Raw genomic sequence first — 14,877 nt, forward strand, 5'->3', positions numbered from 1 at the left:
GACAAAAAACAACAAGATCTTTGTCTGCACAATGAAGACATCAGTTCACTACATGATGGTACTAACTATTATACCTTGCCTTTTTTATTCCTTTTCCCCATTTCCAATATAGAGAAGATATTTATGCACATCGTTGTTTTCAGGCCTTTCCAAAGCAGTTCACTAATGATTATCTCTCAAACCACCTCTATGGCCAGGAGGCGAGGAAGGTATTCAGACAACACCCACGGTTCAATATTGAAGTTTTCCTGAAGAGAACAAAGGATGGATGGTCAATCATCCACAGGCACTAGCCTAAAGTTACAAAGACCTTCAACATCAATGAAGGCTCAATATTCGCCTTCTGCTTCAGCAGTTTCCCAGATGAGATACATTTGTCTATGTACCGTCTATGATGCTAATTTCGAAATGTCATAGATGTTGCATGTGAAATTTGGTGCTGGTGTAGTTGTGTAATGGGGTAGCTGAGTGCTGAAGCTATATGATGTTATACTCTGATGTATTTCAATTATGAAAATGAAATATATTGTGTGCTTAATATGAAATGTCAATTAGATTAATAAATGGATTATTAATAATCAGATAATTAGCTTGCTAATTGGGTTTTTCTATTGCAAGCGGTTATTGAGAAAACACAGTGTGTGATGCATTCAATAATGCACACAGTTTCTAGGAATAAACAGTGTTGGATTAATGAACAATCACACACAACCTACTCTTGAAAACTGTTTGCGTTAGGCCATCTTGCGCAAACATTTATGACATAAAAACTGCATGTGATGGACAACCTTTGCCACACAGTTTCTTCTACGCACAATGTGTGATGCATTCAATAATGCAAACGATAATTTTTTTAATATCATGTGCAATGGCAACACTATTGACACGTCTCCAATGTATCTACTTTGCCAAACACTTTTGTCCTTGTTTTGGACTCTAATGTGCATGATTTGAATGGAACTAACCCGGACTGATGTTGTCTTCAGCAGAATTGTCATGGTGTTATTTTTGTGCAGAAATAAAAGTTCTCGGAATGACCTGAAAATTCACGGAGACACGTTTTGGAATTTATAAAAAATATTGGCGAAAGAATCTGCGTAAGGGGGCCCACACCCTGTCCACGAGGGTGCAGGGCGCGCCCACTGAGGGAGTCCTGGATTAGGGGGTCCTCGGACAGCCGGACTATATACTTTGGCCGGACTGTTGGACTATGAAGATACAAGATTGAAGAGTTCATCTCGTGTCCGGGTGGGACTCTCCTTTGCATGGAAGAAAAGCTTGGCAATTCGGATATGTAGATCTCCTCCCTTGTAACCGACTCTGTGTAACCCTAGCCCCCTCCGGTGTCTATATAAACCGGAGGGTTTAGTCCGTAGGAAAACAACAATCATAATCATAGGCTCGCTTCTAGGGTTTAGCCTCTACGATCTCATGGTAGATCAACTCTTGTAATACTCATATCATCAAGATCGATCAAGAAGGAAGTAGGGTATTACCTCCATCGTGAGGGCCCGAACGTGGGTAAACATTATGTCCCCCGCCTCCTGTTACCATCAACCTTAGACGCATAGTTCGGGACCCCCTACCCGAGATCCGCTGGTTTTGACACCGACATTGGTGCTTTCATTGAGAGTTCCACTGTGCCGTCACGATAAAGGCTTGATGGCCCCTTCGACCATCGGCAACGATGCGATCCAGGGTAAGGTTTTTCTAACCGGACAGATCTTCGTATTCGGACGCTTCGTACTATGGGCCAACTCGCTTGGCCATCTGGGGCAGATCGAGAGCTACGCCCCTGGCCATCGGGTCAGGTTTGGAAGCTTGAACTATACTGCCGACATCAGCGGAGACTTGATCTTCGACGGATTCGAGCCCGTGTCAGGTGCGCTGCACAGTCATGACGAGCATGACTTAGCTCTGCCGTCGGACGGTGTTCGGGAGATCACACCTATGGCTACTCCAGCCCTCAATCCGGAGCAGATCGTGCCGCCCGAGGACGGGTGGTTGGACTCCGCCACGGAAGCCACACACTCAGCAGCGATAGAGCCGAATACTGACTTCACATCCTATGAGACCTGTGTTACCGGACCCTTGGATTCGTCCCCGGCCACAGGCTCCGAACCGCCTGCGTCCGTGCCTATCCAATCTGATTGGGCACCGATCATGGAGTTTACCTCCGCAGATATTTTTCAGCACTCGCCCTTGGGCGATGTGCTAGATTCATTGAGGTCTCTCTCCTTGTCAGGAGACCCTCGGCCGAACTATGTCCGGCTCGAGTGGGAAGCAGAAGACGAAGGAATTCGTTCCCCACCCACCACCCACTTAATAGCCACTGTCGATGACTTAACCGACATGCTTGATTTCGACTCCGAAGACATCAATGGTATGGACGACGATGCAGGAGAAGAACAGGAACCACCGCCCATAGGGCGCTAGACAGCCACCTCATCATATGATATATACATGGTGGACACCCCCAAACAAAGAAATGGCAATAAGGCAACGGAGGATAATCCCCTCGAGAAGCAATCTAAGAACCGGCGTCATTGACGCCGCTCTAAGCCCCGCCATAGCAAAAGCAGCGATACCGGCACAAGAGACAATAATGCTGCAGACAGTGCCGAAGACGAAGACAATCCCCTCCAGCCAGGCTTCGAGCAGGAGGATGGGCAAGTGAGCCCTAAGGAACAGGCGACAGACGGGGAATCAGGGAATGGCAATTATATGCCCCTCTCCGAAGATGAGGTGAGCCTCGGTGATGAAGAATTCATTGTGCCTGAGGATCCTGTCGAGTAGGAGCGCTTCAAGCGCCAGGTTATAGCCACAGCAAAAAGCCTGAAGAAAAAGCAACAATAGCTTCAAGCTGATCAAGATCTGCTAGCAGATAGATGGACCGAGGTCCTGCAGCCGAGGAATACGAACTCGAGCGCCCAACCAAAAGTTACCCAAAGCGCAGGTTGCTACCCCAACTCGAGGAGGAAGCATTAAAGCCTACCTACCAGCGTATGATGCGGTTGACCGGCCACCTCATGGCCGAGACAAAACGGTGTATCAGCCCGAAGTCCAGCCCGCACCCCGTCGCCAGTCAAACAAAAACACCAAGGCCCGGGGCTACACGCAGGACCTGCGAGACGTATTGGAAAACAAAGCAGGTCATACAAGATCGATCTACGGATGACGGGGGCGCGCCCCAACGCGTGACAACGACCGTCACGCCGGATATACTAAAAGCAAATCCAGCCGGGCCGAATACAACGGAGAAGACTCGTATGAACTACGTCGTGATATAGCCCGGTACAAAGGCGCCGCACACCCCTTATGCTTCACTGATGAAGTAATGGATCATGAATTCCCAGAAAGGTTTAAACCCGTGAACATTGAATCATATGATGGTACTATAGACCCCGCGGTATGGATAGAGGATTTCTTCCTCCACATTCACATGGCCCGCGGGGATGATCTACATGCCATCAAGTATCTCCCACTAAAACTCAAAGGGCCGGGCTCGTCATTGGCTGAATAGCTTGCCGGCAAACTACATCGGAAGTTGGGAGAACCTGGTAGACGCATTCATGGACAACTTCTAGGGCACTTATGTGCGACCACCGGATGCTGGTGATTTAAGTCACATAACACAACAGCCCGGAGAGTCAGCCCGGAAATTCTGGACTCGGTTCCTAACTAAAAAGAACCAAATAGTCGACTGTCCGGATGCCGAAGCCCTAGCGGCCTTTAAACATAACATCCGTGACAAGTGGCTTGCCCGACATCTCGGCCAAGAGAAGCCAAAAACCATGGCAGCCCTCACGACACTCATGGCCCGCTTTTGCGCGAGCGAGGATAGCTGGTTGGCCCGTAGCAACAACACAGCAAGCAATCCTGGCACATCAGAGGCCAGAGATAGCAATGGCAAACCCCGGTGCAACAAACACAAGTGTCACAAAAATGGTGGAAACGCCGAAGATACGATAGTCAATGCCGGATTTAGTGGCTCTAAGTCCGGTCAGCGGAAAAGGCCATTCAAAAATGACAATTCGGGCATGTCCAGTCTGGACCGCATACTCGACCGTCCATGCCAAATTCATGGCACCCCAGGAACACCAGCCAATCATACCAACAGAGAATTCTGGGTCTTCAAACAAGCCGACAGGTCAGGTGCTGAAAACAAAGAGAAAGGGTCTCAAAGCGATGATAGCAACGAGGAGCCCAGATCACCAAATACAGGAGGGCAAAAGAAATTTCCCCCGCAAATCCAAACGGTGAACGTGGTAAATGCCACCCACACTCCCAACCCGGACCGGATGCGCACCCTTAGGGACACCGACTTAACAAAACCAGTCATCCCAGAATATAAACTAGGGCCGATAACCTTCAACCGCATGGATCGTCCGATTAACACCAATCAGGGCAATTCAGCCGCACTAGTACTCGACCCAATAATTGATGGCTTCCACCTCACACGAGTCCTTATGGACGGAGGCAGCAGTCTAAACCTGCTTTACCAGGACATAGTGCGCAAGATGGGTGTAACGCCCTCGATGCGGCTATATCCCCCACGTGTCGAAGCACGACTTAGAGGCATAACCGCATTGAAAGCAATGTCGGAAGTGAGGTAATCTTCACACAACCCATGTAATACATAAGGGGAAAAGATACATAGTCGGCTTACAATTGCCACTTCACACAAATACATGAATAAAGCATTACAACATCCAAATACAATCAAGTTCCGACTATGGAACCAAAATAAAACAAGAACCCCAAATGCGACAAGGTCCTCGATCGACCCCAACTGGGCTCCACTACTGATCAACTAGATCAAAACAACACAAAGGACAAGATCTTCATCGAGCTCCTCCTTGAGCTTGGTTGTGTCTTCTTCATGGACTCGTTCTTCTTCCTTGCGAGATCTCAGGCAAGATGACCATACCCTCGGAATCACTACTATCTTTTCTTGGCTAGATGATCGCTCTTTTGCTATGCCTATGCTGCGATACCTACCACTTGCTTATCATGCCTCCCATATTGTTGAACCAAGCCTCTAACCCACCTTGTCCTAGCAAACCGTTGTTTGGCTATGTTACCGCTTTGCTCAGCCCCTCTTATAGCGTTGTTAGTTGCAGGTGAAGATTGAAGTTTGTTCCTTGTTGGAACATGGAGATGTTGTTCCTTGTTGGAATATGCTTACTTGTTGGGATATCACAATTTATCTTATTTAATTAATGCATCTATATACTTGGTAAAGGGTGGAAGGCTCGGCCTTATGCCTGGTGTTTTGTTCCACTCTTGCCGTCCTAGTTTCCGTCATATCGGTGTTATGTTCCCGGATTTTGCGTTCCTTACGTGGTTGGGTTATAATGGGAACCCCTCGACAGTTCGCTTTGAATAAAACTCCTCCAACAAGGCCCAACCTTGGTTTTACCATTTGCCACCTAGCCTTTTTCCCTTAGGAGTCGCGCACCCCGAGGGTTATCTTATTTTAACCCCCCCGGGCCAGTGCTTCTCTAAGTGTTGGTCTGAAATGGGCAGCCTGCGGGGCCACCTCAGGGAAACTTGAGGGCTGGTTTTACTCATAGCTTGACCTATCCGGTGTTGCCCTGAGAACGAGATATGTGCAGCTCCCATCAGGATGTCGGCGCATCGTGCGGCTTTGCTGGACTTGTTTTACCATTGTCGAGGATGTCTTGAAGAACCGGGATACCGAGTCTGATCGGAATGTCTCCGGGAACATAACACCGGTATGACGGAAACTAGGACGGCAACAGTGGAACAAAACACCAGGCATAAGGCCGATCCTTCCACCCTTTACCAAGTATATAGATGCATTAATTAAATAAGATAAATTGTGATATCCCAACAAGTAAGCATATTCCAACAAGGAACAACATCTCCATGTTCCAACAAGGAACAAACTTCAATCTTCACCTGCAACTAACAACGCTATAAGAGGGGCTGAGCAAAGTGGTAACATAGCCAAACAACGGTTTGCTAGGACAAGGTGGGTTAGAGGCTTGGTTCAACAATATGGGAGGCATGATAAGCAAGTGGTAGGTATCGCAGCATAGGCATAGCAAAAGAGCGAGCATCTAGCCAAGCAAAGATAGTAGTGATTCCGAGGGTATGGTCATCTTGCCTGAGATCCCGCAAGGAAGAAGAACGAGTCCATGAAGAAGACAAACGGACATAGACGAACGGTTCCTCACAATCATGACGTTATCGGAACCAACCCGAAGAAGCAACACCGGAAAGAAGCAAACAACATAGTAAACAACCACCACATAGACATGGCATGATGCAGAAACAATTATGATGCATGTCCGGTTTAAAGAGGCATGGCATGGCAAAGTGCACAAACAATCCTACAAATTAAGTGGAGCTCAATATGCAACGGGTTGCATATTGACGAAACACCACATTCTAGTTATTTTGTTAGATATCGTTTATGTACCCAACAATATTAAATGTTGTCAAACATGGCAAGAGGGTGAAGCAAAGTAAAACTACCTAACTAGTCAAGGTTAAATGAGGCCGGAAGCAACGAACAACAAATCCGGAAACTCCTCATGTGCATATATTAGGTTCGGTACTGTTCTGCCCTAAACATTATTTTAGAGTTGTTAAACATGCAAGATGATGCCACCATGTTAAACTAGGCAAAATTCCACCCCAATTACATATAAAGTTTATTAAATTCGGAGTTACGGTTATTTAGTTATGAAATAAAGCATTTTAGCCAGTTATTTAAACAAATTTATACAAACAGCATTTTAAACATTTTAAACATGGATGAAAGTGACATATTATGAAACTATATGAAATTCTAAACATTTTACATATAAAGTTTGTTTTAATCTGATGCACGGTTAATTAGTTAGGATATGCATGAAGTGCAAGGGTGTTTCTACAAACTGGCAGTCTCTGGAAAAATTGCTAAATTCGTCCCGATGGAAAAAAAATACTAAATGGGCCGAATCCGAGACAGGCTGGGCTAAACAGGCATGGTTGCAGAAAAGTAAAAATTGCGCATGGGTGAGGGATAGAGCTGGGCCGGGGCTCACCTAGCTGGGCTCGGCCCAGGTCGGTGGTGGATCGGGTCGGCGGGATCTGCACCGTGGGGAAGCCCACGTGGCCGGTGGCGCTGGAGATGGGGCCCACATGGGGAGGCGCTGCGAGCAGGCGAGCTCGTCCCTGGCTCTGCAAAGAAGATGGCGTCGGTGGATGGAAGAACTCCGGCGGGATCTGGGACTCCAGCGACATGGGAAGACGGCGGGAATGGGAAGATCCGGTCCCTGGGCACCGGATCCAGCCGGAGGTGGACGAGGAAGGCGAGGGGCAGCACAGATCCGAGCGCAGGAACGACGGGGGTCGCAAGATCTGGCAAATTCCATGCGGCTGCGCGACGAGGCTCCGGGGTCCTGCGGAACATGGGGAGAGAGAGCTCTAAGAGAGGAAGAGGAAGAAGCAGAGGCAGGGGAAGGAGAGAGGAGCAGGTGTCGGGATTCAGCCTGGTGGTCATCGGCGGCGAGGCGCCGGTCGCCTGCGGGGATCGAGCGCGGGCAGAGCGAAGGTGGAGCTCAGGGCGCGGGGGAGTTGCGGGCGTGCAGCGGCGGCTCGGGCCCGCTTCCGCCCAGGGGCGGGCCGCGGATTGGTCCGGGATTGGCTGGGGTTGGCTGCAGGGCGCCGGGAGGCGACGTGGCGCGCTGGAGTTGGCTGCAGGGCGCCGGGAGGCGACGTGTCGCGCCCGGATTGGTCCGGGATGCGGCGGCGGAGGCGACAAGTGGCGGAGGTGGAGTGGGGCGGCGCTGAATCCGAGGAGGAGGGGCGTTGGCTGCGGCAGGAGGTAGGGGAAGGGGTCTAGGTTGCCCAAAATGGACTAGGGGTGTCCATATATACTAAATTTGCTAGGGTTTGGGGGTTAGGAGGGGTTTTTGAGCCGTACGATCGTGATCATGCGGCTTCGGACAGAGGGGGGACTAGGTGGGCTGTGAAGAGAGGCCTCGGGCTGAGAGGAGAGAAGAGAAGTGAGGCTCGGCGACTGTTCCGGAGACCGAAACGTCCGGCGAAAATACCGGCAACGGTGCCGCTATAAATTTAACAGTTGGGCTATCAAACGAACTCCGAATGCGATGAAACTTGACAGGCGGTCTATCTACACTATAATAAGACCACATGCCAACTTTCAACCCAATCCGAGAACATTTGTCGGCCACTTATAAAATACTAATTCAGAGGTGCCGCGGGCGCGTGCAAGTGTTTCTGGGCTCAGAACGGACAACGGACGGAACGAGGAGACCGGGACAGATGCAAGTTTTGAAAACATGATGATGCAATGCACATGATGACAAGATGAAATGCAACACGCAAGCGAATGACATGGCAACAACAGCGAATAAGCAGAGGACACCTGGCACATCGGTCTTGGGGCGTTACAACACTCCACCACTATGAGAGGATCTCGTCCCGAGATCTAGAATGGCACCAGAGGGACAATGGAAAAGAAAGAGAAGAGGTAAAACTAAGTTGCTCCTTTGACAAACGAGTGAAACCAAAGAACCTTGAGAGGTTGAACAAATTGAAAGAAAGAAAAACAACAGAGATGAACAAAGTTGAAAGCACTCCGTTAAGAAAGAGGAACAAGGAAGAACAAATTCGGACAGCACTCCGATAGAAAAGAGAAGCAAAATTTGATAAGATGAGAGAACTTGAAAAGAGGGCACGATACTCCGGTTAAATGGACAATCATAAGAAGAACATGATCTTTGATGAAACAAGATGATGGTTGAAGAAAGCAACATCACAATGCCTCCAGAACGAAAGAATAGAATATAGATAATTGGAAAAGAATGGAGAAGAAAATGCCATCTTATGCCACAAAAGAGCTTGAGAAGCCATCCTTAGGAAACGGGTCGAGCGGAGTTGTTGGAACACCAACAACGGAAGGACAAACTTGAAGTGGACTTATAGAAGGCATCTCAACATTATGAGGTGACAACTTGCCACTCACAGAAAAAATTTGATTGGGTTGATAACAACGAAGAAACGAGAAACTTATTTCACCGGGAGGATAAATGAAGAACTTGGGTCAATTATAAGCACCATCATAGCAACAATCCTTAGGGAAAGCTTTAGGTGAAATATAACCCAATATAACTCCAATGACGAGATTGATGGATTTAAAATATCTCATTCTTGACCACATGTGAATCATGAAAACATGAACTCAATTATCAAGAATGACATAAAACCACCTCCAATAATACGGAAGAAAGAATTGCACTCCGGATAGCAAGATGGAGAATGCTTGAACTCCTTTGAAAAGAATCTCAATGAACACTTCGAGAAGGAAATAAATCCTTGATGAACCATCATGTAGGGCCTTCATGAAGAACTGCGGTAATGAAAGAATGATCAAACAAAAGAAAGAGAAGTTGAAGGCACAAGGTGAATCCTTGTAATGACTTAGATGGATCTCTGTGATGAAATAGTTGAAAAAGGTTGGAACTCCGGAAAAAAGAGAAGATGAACAATTGGAAACAAGAATTTTGATGAACCTCCGGAATAAGGAATTGAATTTACTCGATGAAACAAGAATAAGAATTACATTATGCTTATCCTTCATCAATTAAATTGATGACAATCAACGGATTTGACATATTACTTATTCTCGTGGAAACGATTAAGAGAGATATACCATAAACTTGAGAAAGTCTTCAACGATCCACCGGTAGAATTGGAAAGAACGAATGAATTGATATGATAAACAAAGAAGAGAAATCTTGAACGAACCACCGTAAGAATTAAAATGATTGAAGAAAAGATAAAGAAAACACTGGGACGAATTATAAAATGAACGAGGATGCTTGAGAGGATTTAGATACATGAGAACGAAGAGATCACGAGCCGATTAAAGATCACTTGAGCGAAACACCAGTAAAATTGGAGAATGATAGCTGAAAGTTGAGAATGAATAATCCCGAAATGATGGCCTCCGGATAATCAAACTGAAAAGAATCTTGAATAGCTCCGGATAGGTGAAAAGAATTCTCATGATCAAGACAATTACGAGAGGATGGCAACAAGCTAGAATCACGAATATTGAAGAGAATGGAGCAAGATTGAGAGAAAATCTTCTTCGGTCTCCAAAATCTGAGAATTACGACGAGAAACACCACCATGAATTGTTGAGGCACCGGAATAAAGAAGAATATAAAAGTTGAATCAAAGATGAAATGAATTTGAAACTTCTTGGAGAAGGACATTTGACTGATGATAAATCATTCTTACGTCAAACTTGGAAAAGAATTTGAGAGTAACGCCGGGAAAAGAGAAGAGTCAGGTAAGATCCTGGGAAAAGACCTGTGGGTTAGGCCCACTCAAAAGAAACACCGTTGAAATGATTTAAAAGAGAGGTTGCACCGGTTGAATTAAATGGCTTGAATGAGATAACAACCTCGAAATAGGATTAACGGATCTTGAATGAAAAGACGAGCCTTTTGAGAAAGCTTGAGCACGCCGGAACAAATGAATAGCGAGAAGTGAATTATTATGATGTGCACCGGTATGAGAAGGCATTGAAATGAGGAAAGGGTAAGGTCAACAAAGCTTGACTTGAAACCACCGGAGAAGGAAAAGAACGAAGAATGATGAGCTTGAAGCTCCATTAGAATCTTCATGAGAAACACCGGATACGAACATTGACGGAAAAGGAATGGAGAGGCTTCACATCAATAAGATGGATACTCGATTAAGAAATCTAAGTCCTTGAAGAAAAACAAGGGAGGGAGGGCGGGAAAACAAAGGCAACTTGGAAACGGATGAAACGAACAACGTTGAGAAGACTTTGAGTTGATCTTGCGGATGTTGAAAATGATCAGATCCACTTGAAGAGAAGCACACCGGTTGAAAAGGATTGACATGACAATCTCGATTATCATGAAGGATTGGTATCCACATCGGAGTATGAGAACACCGTTTAGAAAAGGTATGGAATCAACATTTAGACATTGAAGCAACTCGAATACCACAACTCAAAACAAAAAAACAAAGGATTGGCTTGTAGAATAAGCCGGAACAAACATATGACTGAGATTTCGTCCGAAGTTTTTGTGGTGGGGCCTACACGGGCTCGATCGTAAAGCACCATCATGTACAAGGCAGTGCACATGACATACGAAGCGTCCCCGAGTCGGCATAGCCAAGGACTCTTTAAGACACAACGAGACCACTGTAAAACCAACCGTGAATAGACGGACCACTAGACGTCGAACCCCAATTTCATATCATACATCTATCGGAAAGATATCCTAAGAACTACTTGAATTCCCACCTATGAAACTCCCGAACCTTTCCGGTTATGCAATCAGGTGTTGGGGATATAGGGGAAGCATAATATCTCACCCAAACTAACAAATCCTACATCCAGCTGTATCCATCCTTCAACACATAACCAAGAAACCTTCAGAAATCATCTACCTCAACCTTCGAAAAGCATCCGTTATACAAGTTATGGCGATACTCCCGAACTCCCGCCCCAGTACTGGGTGGCGTCGAGGTTATCTCACCAACGAACTGCATAAAAGAGATTTTCGATGTCGGCGTACTAAACTCAGGTATTCCAGATTTGCAACGATAAAATTATGACGACAACACCTCAGAGCTCAACTCCCTGGGACACTTCCACAAAACCCCTGACAGGAGGCACCAAGACAATGTTCTCGTCATAAAACCATCGGAACGATTCCAAGATACCCGCGTAATCCTAAAATTTTTTTTAGTGAAATTTGAGAAGAGAAGAGTCAAAACTCTACATCAGGATGCCTTACCAGAGGGATGAGGAGACTGGGAAGTAAAAAGAATTCTTAAACTCTCCGATATATAATTCCTAATGACTCAAAACATTTTTCTAGACACGACTCGGCCGCTAAAAACGATCAAGCAATAGGGCTCCTAAGGTCGGGGAAGGCTCTGATACCAACTTGTAACGCCCTCGATGCGGCTATATCTCCCACGTGTCGAAGCACGACTTAGAGGCATAACCGCATTGAAAGCAATGTCGCAAGTGAGGTAATCTTCACACAACCCATGTAATACATAAGGGGAAAAGATACATAGTCGGCTTACAATCGCCACTTCACACAAATACATGAATAAAGCATTACAACATCCAAATACAATCAAGGTCCGACTACGGAACCAAAATAAAAGAAGAACCCCAAATGCCACAAGGTCCCCGATCGACCCCAACTAGGCTCCACTACTGATCAACTAGAACGAAACAACACAAAGGACAAGATCTTCATCGAGCTCCTCCTTGAGCTTGGTTGCGTCATTTGCACGGACTCATCGGCACCTGCAAGCTGGTTTTGGAAGTATCTGTGAGCCACGGGGACTCAGCAATCTCGCACCCTCGCGATCAAGACTATTTACGCTTATGGGTAAGGTAAAAGTATGAGGTGGAGCTGCAGCAAGCGACTAGCATATATGGTGGCTAACATACACAAAAGAGAGCGAGAAGAGAAGGCAAAGCACGGTCGATAAAAGTATGATCAAGAAGTGATCCTAGACAACCTACGTCAAGCATTACTCCAACACCGTGTTAACTTCCCGGACTCCACCGGAAAGAGACCATCACGGTTACACATGCAGTTGATGTATTTTAATTAGGATTAACTTCAGGTTTTCTACAACCGGACGTTAACAAATTCCCATCTGCCCATAACCGCGGGCACAGCTTTCGAAAGCTCAGGGCGCAGGGGAGTTGCGGGCGTGCAGCGGCGGCTTGGGCCTGCTTTGGCCTAGGGGCGGGCCGCGGATGGGCCAGGCGGGCTGCGGCGAAGTGGGGGCACTGGGAAGGCGACGTGGCGCGCTGGGGTTGGCTGCAGGGCGCCGGGAGGCGACGTGTCGCGCCCGGATTGGTCCGGGATGCGGCGGCGTCAACGACAAGTGGCGGAGGTGGAGTGGGGCGGCGCTGAATCCGAGGAGGAGGGGGGTTGGCTGCGGCAGGAGGTAGGGGAAGGGGTCTAGGTTGCCCAAAATGGACTAGGGGTGTCCATGTATAGCAAATTTGCTAGGGTTTGGCGGTTAGGAGGGGTTTTTGAGCCGTACGATTGCGATCATGCGGCTTCGGACAGAGGGGGGACTAGGTGGTCTGTGAAGAGAGGCCTCGGGCTGAGAGGAGAGAAGAGAAGTGAGGCCCGGCGACTGTTCCGGAGACCGAAACGTCCGGCGAAAATACCGGCAACGGTGCCGCTATAAATTTAACGGTTGGGCTATCAAACGAACTCCGAAGGCGATGAAACTTGACAGGCGGTCTATCTACAGTATAATAAGACCACATGCCAACTTTCAACCCAGTCCGAGAACATTTGTCGGCCACTTATAAAATACTAATTCGGAGGTGCCGCGGGCGCGTGCAAGTGTTTCTGGGCTCAGAACGGACAACGGACGGAACAAGGAGACCGGGACGGATGCAAGTTTTGAAAACATGATGATGCAATGCACATGATGACAAGATGAAATGCAACACGCAAGCGAATGACATGGCAACAACAACGAATAAGCGGAGGACACCTGGCACATCGGTCTCGGGGCGTTACAATGGGCATCGATCATTCGGTGATCAAGCCCACTAAAGCCACCTTTAGAGGTATTATACCAGGTGTGGAGGCCAGCTGTACAGGCTCCATCGCCCTTGAGGTAGTCTTCGGATCACCGGACAATTACCGTGTTGAAGAGTTAATCTTCAACATCGTCCCCTTTCGCAGTGATTATCAGGCACTGCTCGGACGAACCGCGTTCATTCGATTCAACGTGGTGCCACATTATGCCTACCATAAGCTCAAAATGCTCGGTCCGCGTGGCGTTGATGAACCACAAGTATAGGGGATCTATCCTAGTCCTTTCGATAAGTAAGAGTGTCGAACCCAACGAGGAGCAGAAGGAAATGATAAGCGGTTTTCAGCAAGGTATTCTCTACAAGCACTGAAATTATAGGTAACAGATAGTTTTGTGATAAGATAATTGGTAACGAGCAACAAGTAACAAAAGTAAGTAAAGTGCAGTAAGGTGGCCCAATCCTTTTTGTAGCAAAGGACAAGCCTGGACAAGTTCTTATATAGAGAAAAGCGCTCCCGAGGACACATGGGAATTATCGTCAAGCTAGGTTTCATCACGATCATATGATTCGCGTTCGGTACTTTGATAATTTGGTATGTGGGTGGACTGGTTCTTGGGTACTTCCCTTACTTGGACAAGCATCCCACTTATGATTAACCTCTATTGCAAGCATCCACAACTACAAAAAAAGTATTAAGGTAAACCTAACCATAGCATGAAACATATGGATCCAAATCAGCCCCTTACGAAGCAATGCATAAACTAGGGTTTAAGCTTCTGTCACTCTAGCAACCCATCATCTACTTATTACTTCCCAATGCCTTCCTCTAGGCCCAAATAATGGTGAAGTGTCATGTAGTCGACGTTCACATAACACCACTAGAGGAGAGACAACATACATCTCATCAAAATATCGAACGAATACCAAATTGACATGACTACTAATAGCAAGACTTCTCCCATGTCTTCAGGAACAAACGTAACTACTCACAAAGCATATTCATGTTCATAATCAGAGGGGTATTAATGTGCATATAGGATCTGAACATATGATCTTCCACCAAATAAACCAACTAGCATCGACTACAAGGAGTAATTAACACTACTAGCAACCCACACGTACCAATCCCGGACTTAGAGACAAGAATTGGATACAAGAGATGAACTAGGGTTTGAGAGGAGATGGTGCTGTTAAAGATGTTGATGGAGATTGAACCCCTCCCGATGAGAGGATCGTTGGTGATGACGATGGCGATGATTTCC

The sequence above is a fragment of the Triticum dicoccoides genome, chromosome 5A, assembly GCF_002162155.2.
Source record: "Triticum dicoccoides isolate Atlit2015 ecotype Zavitan chromosome 5A, WEW_v2.0, whole genome shotgun sequence".
Lineage (NCBI taxonomy): Eukaryota > Viridiplantae > Streptophyta > Magnoliopsida > Poales > Poaceae > Triticum > Triticum dicoccoides.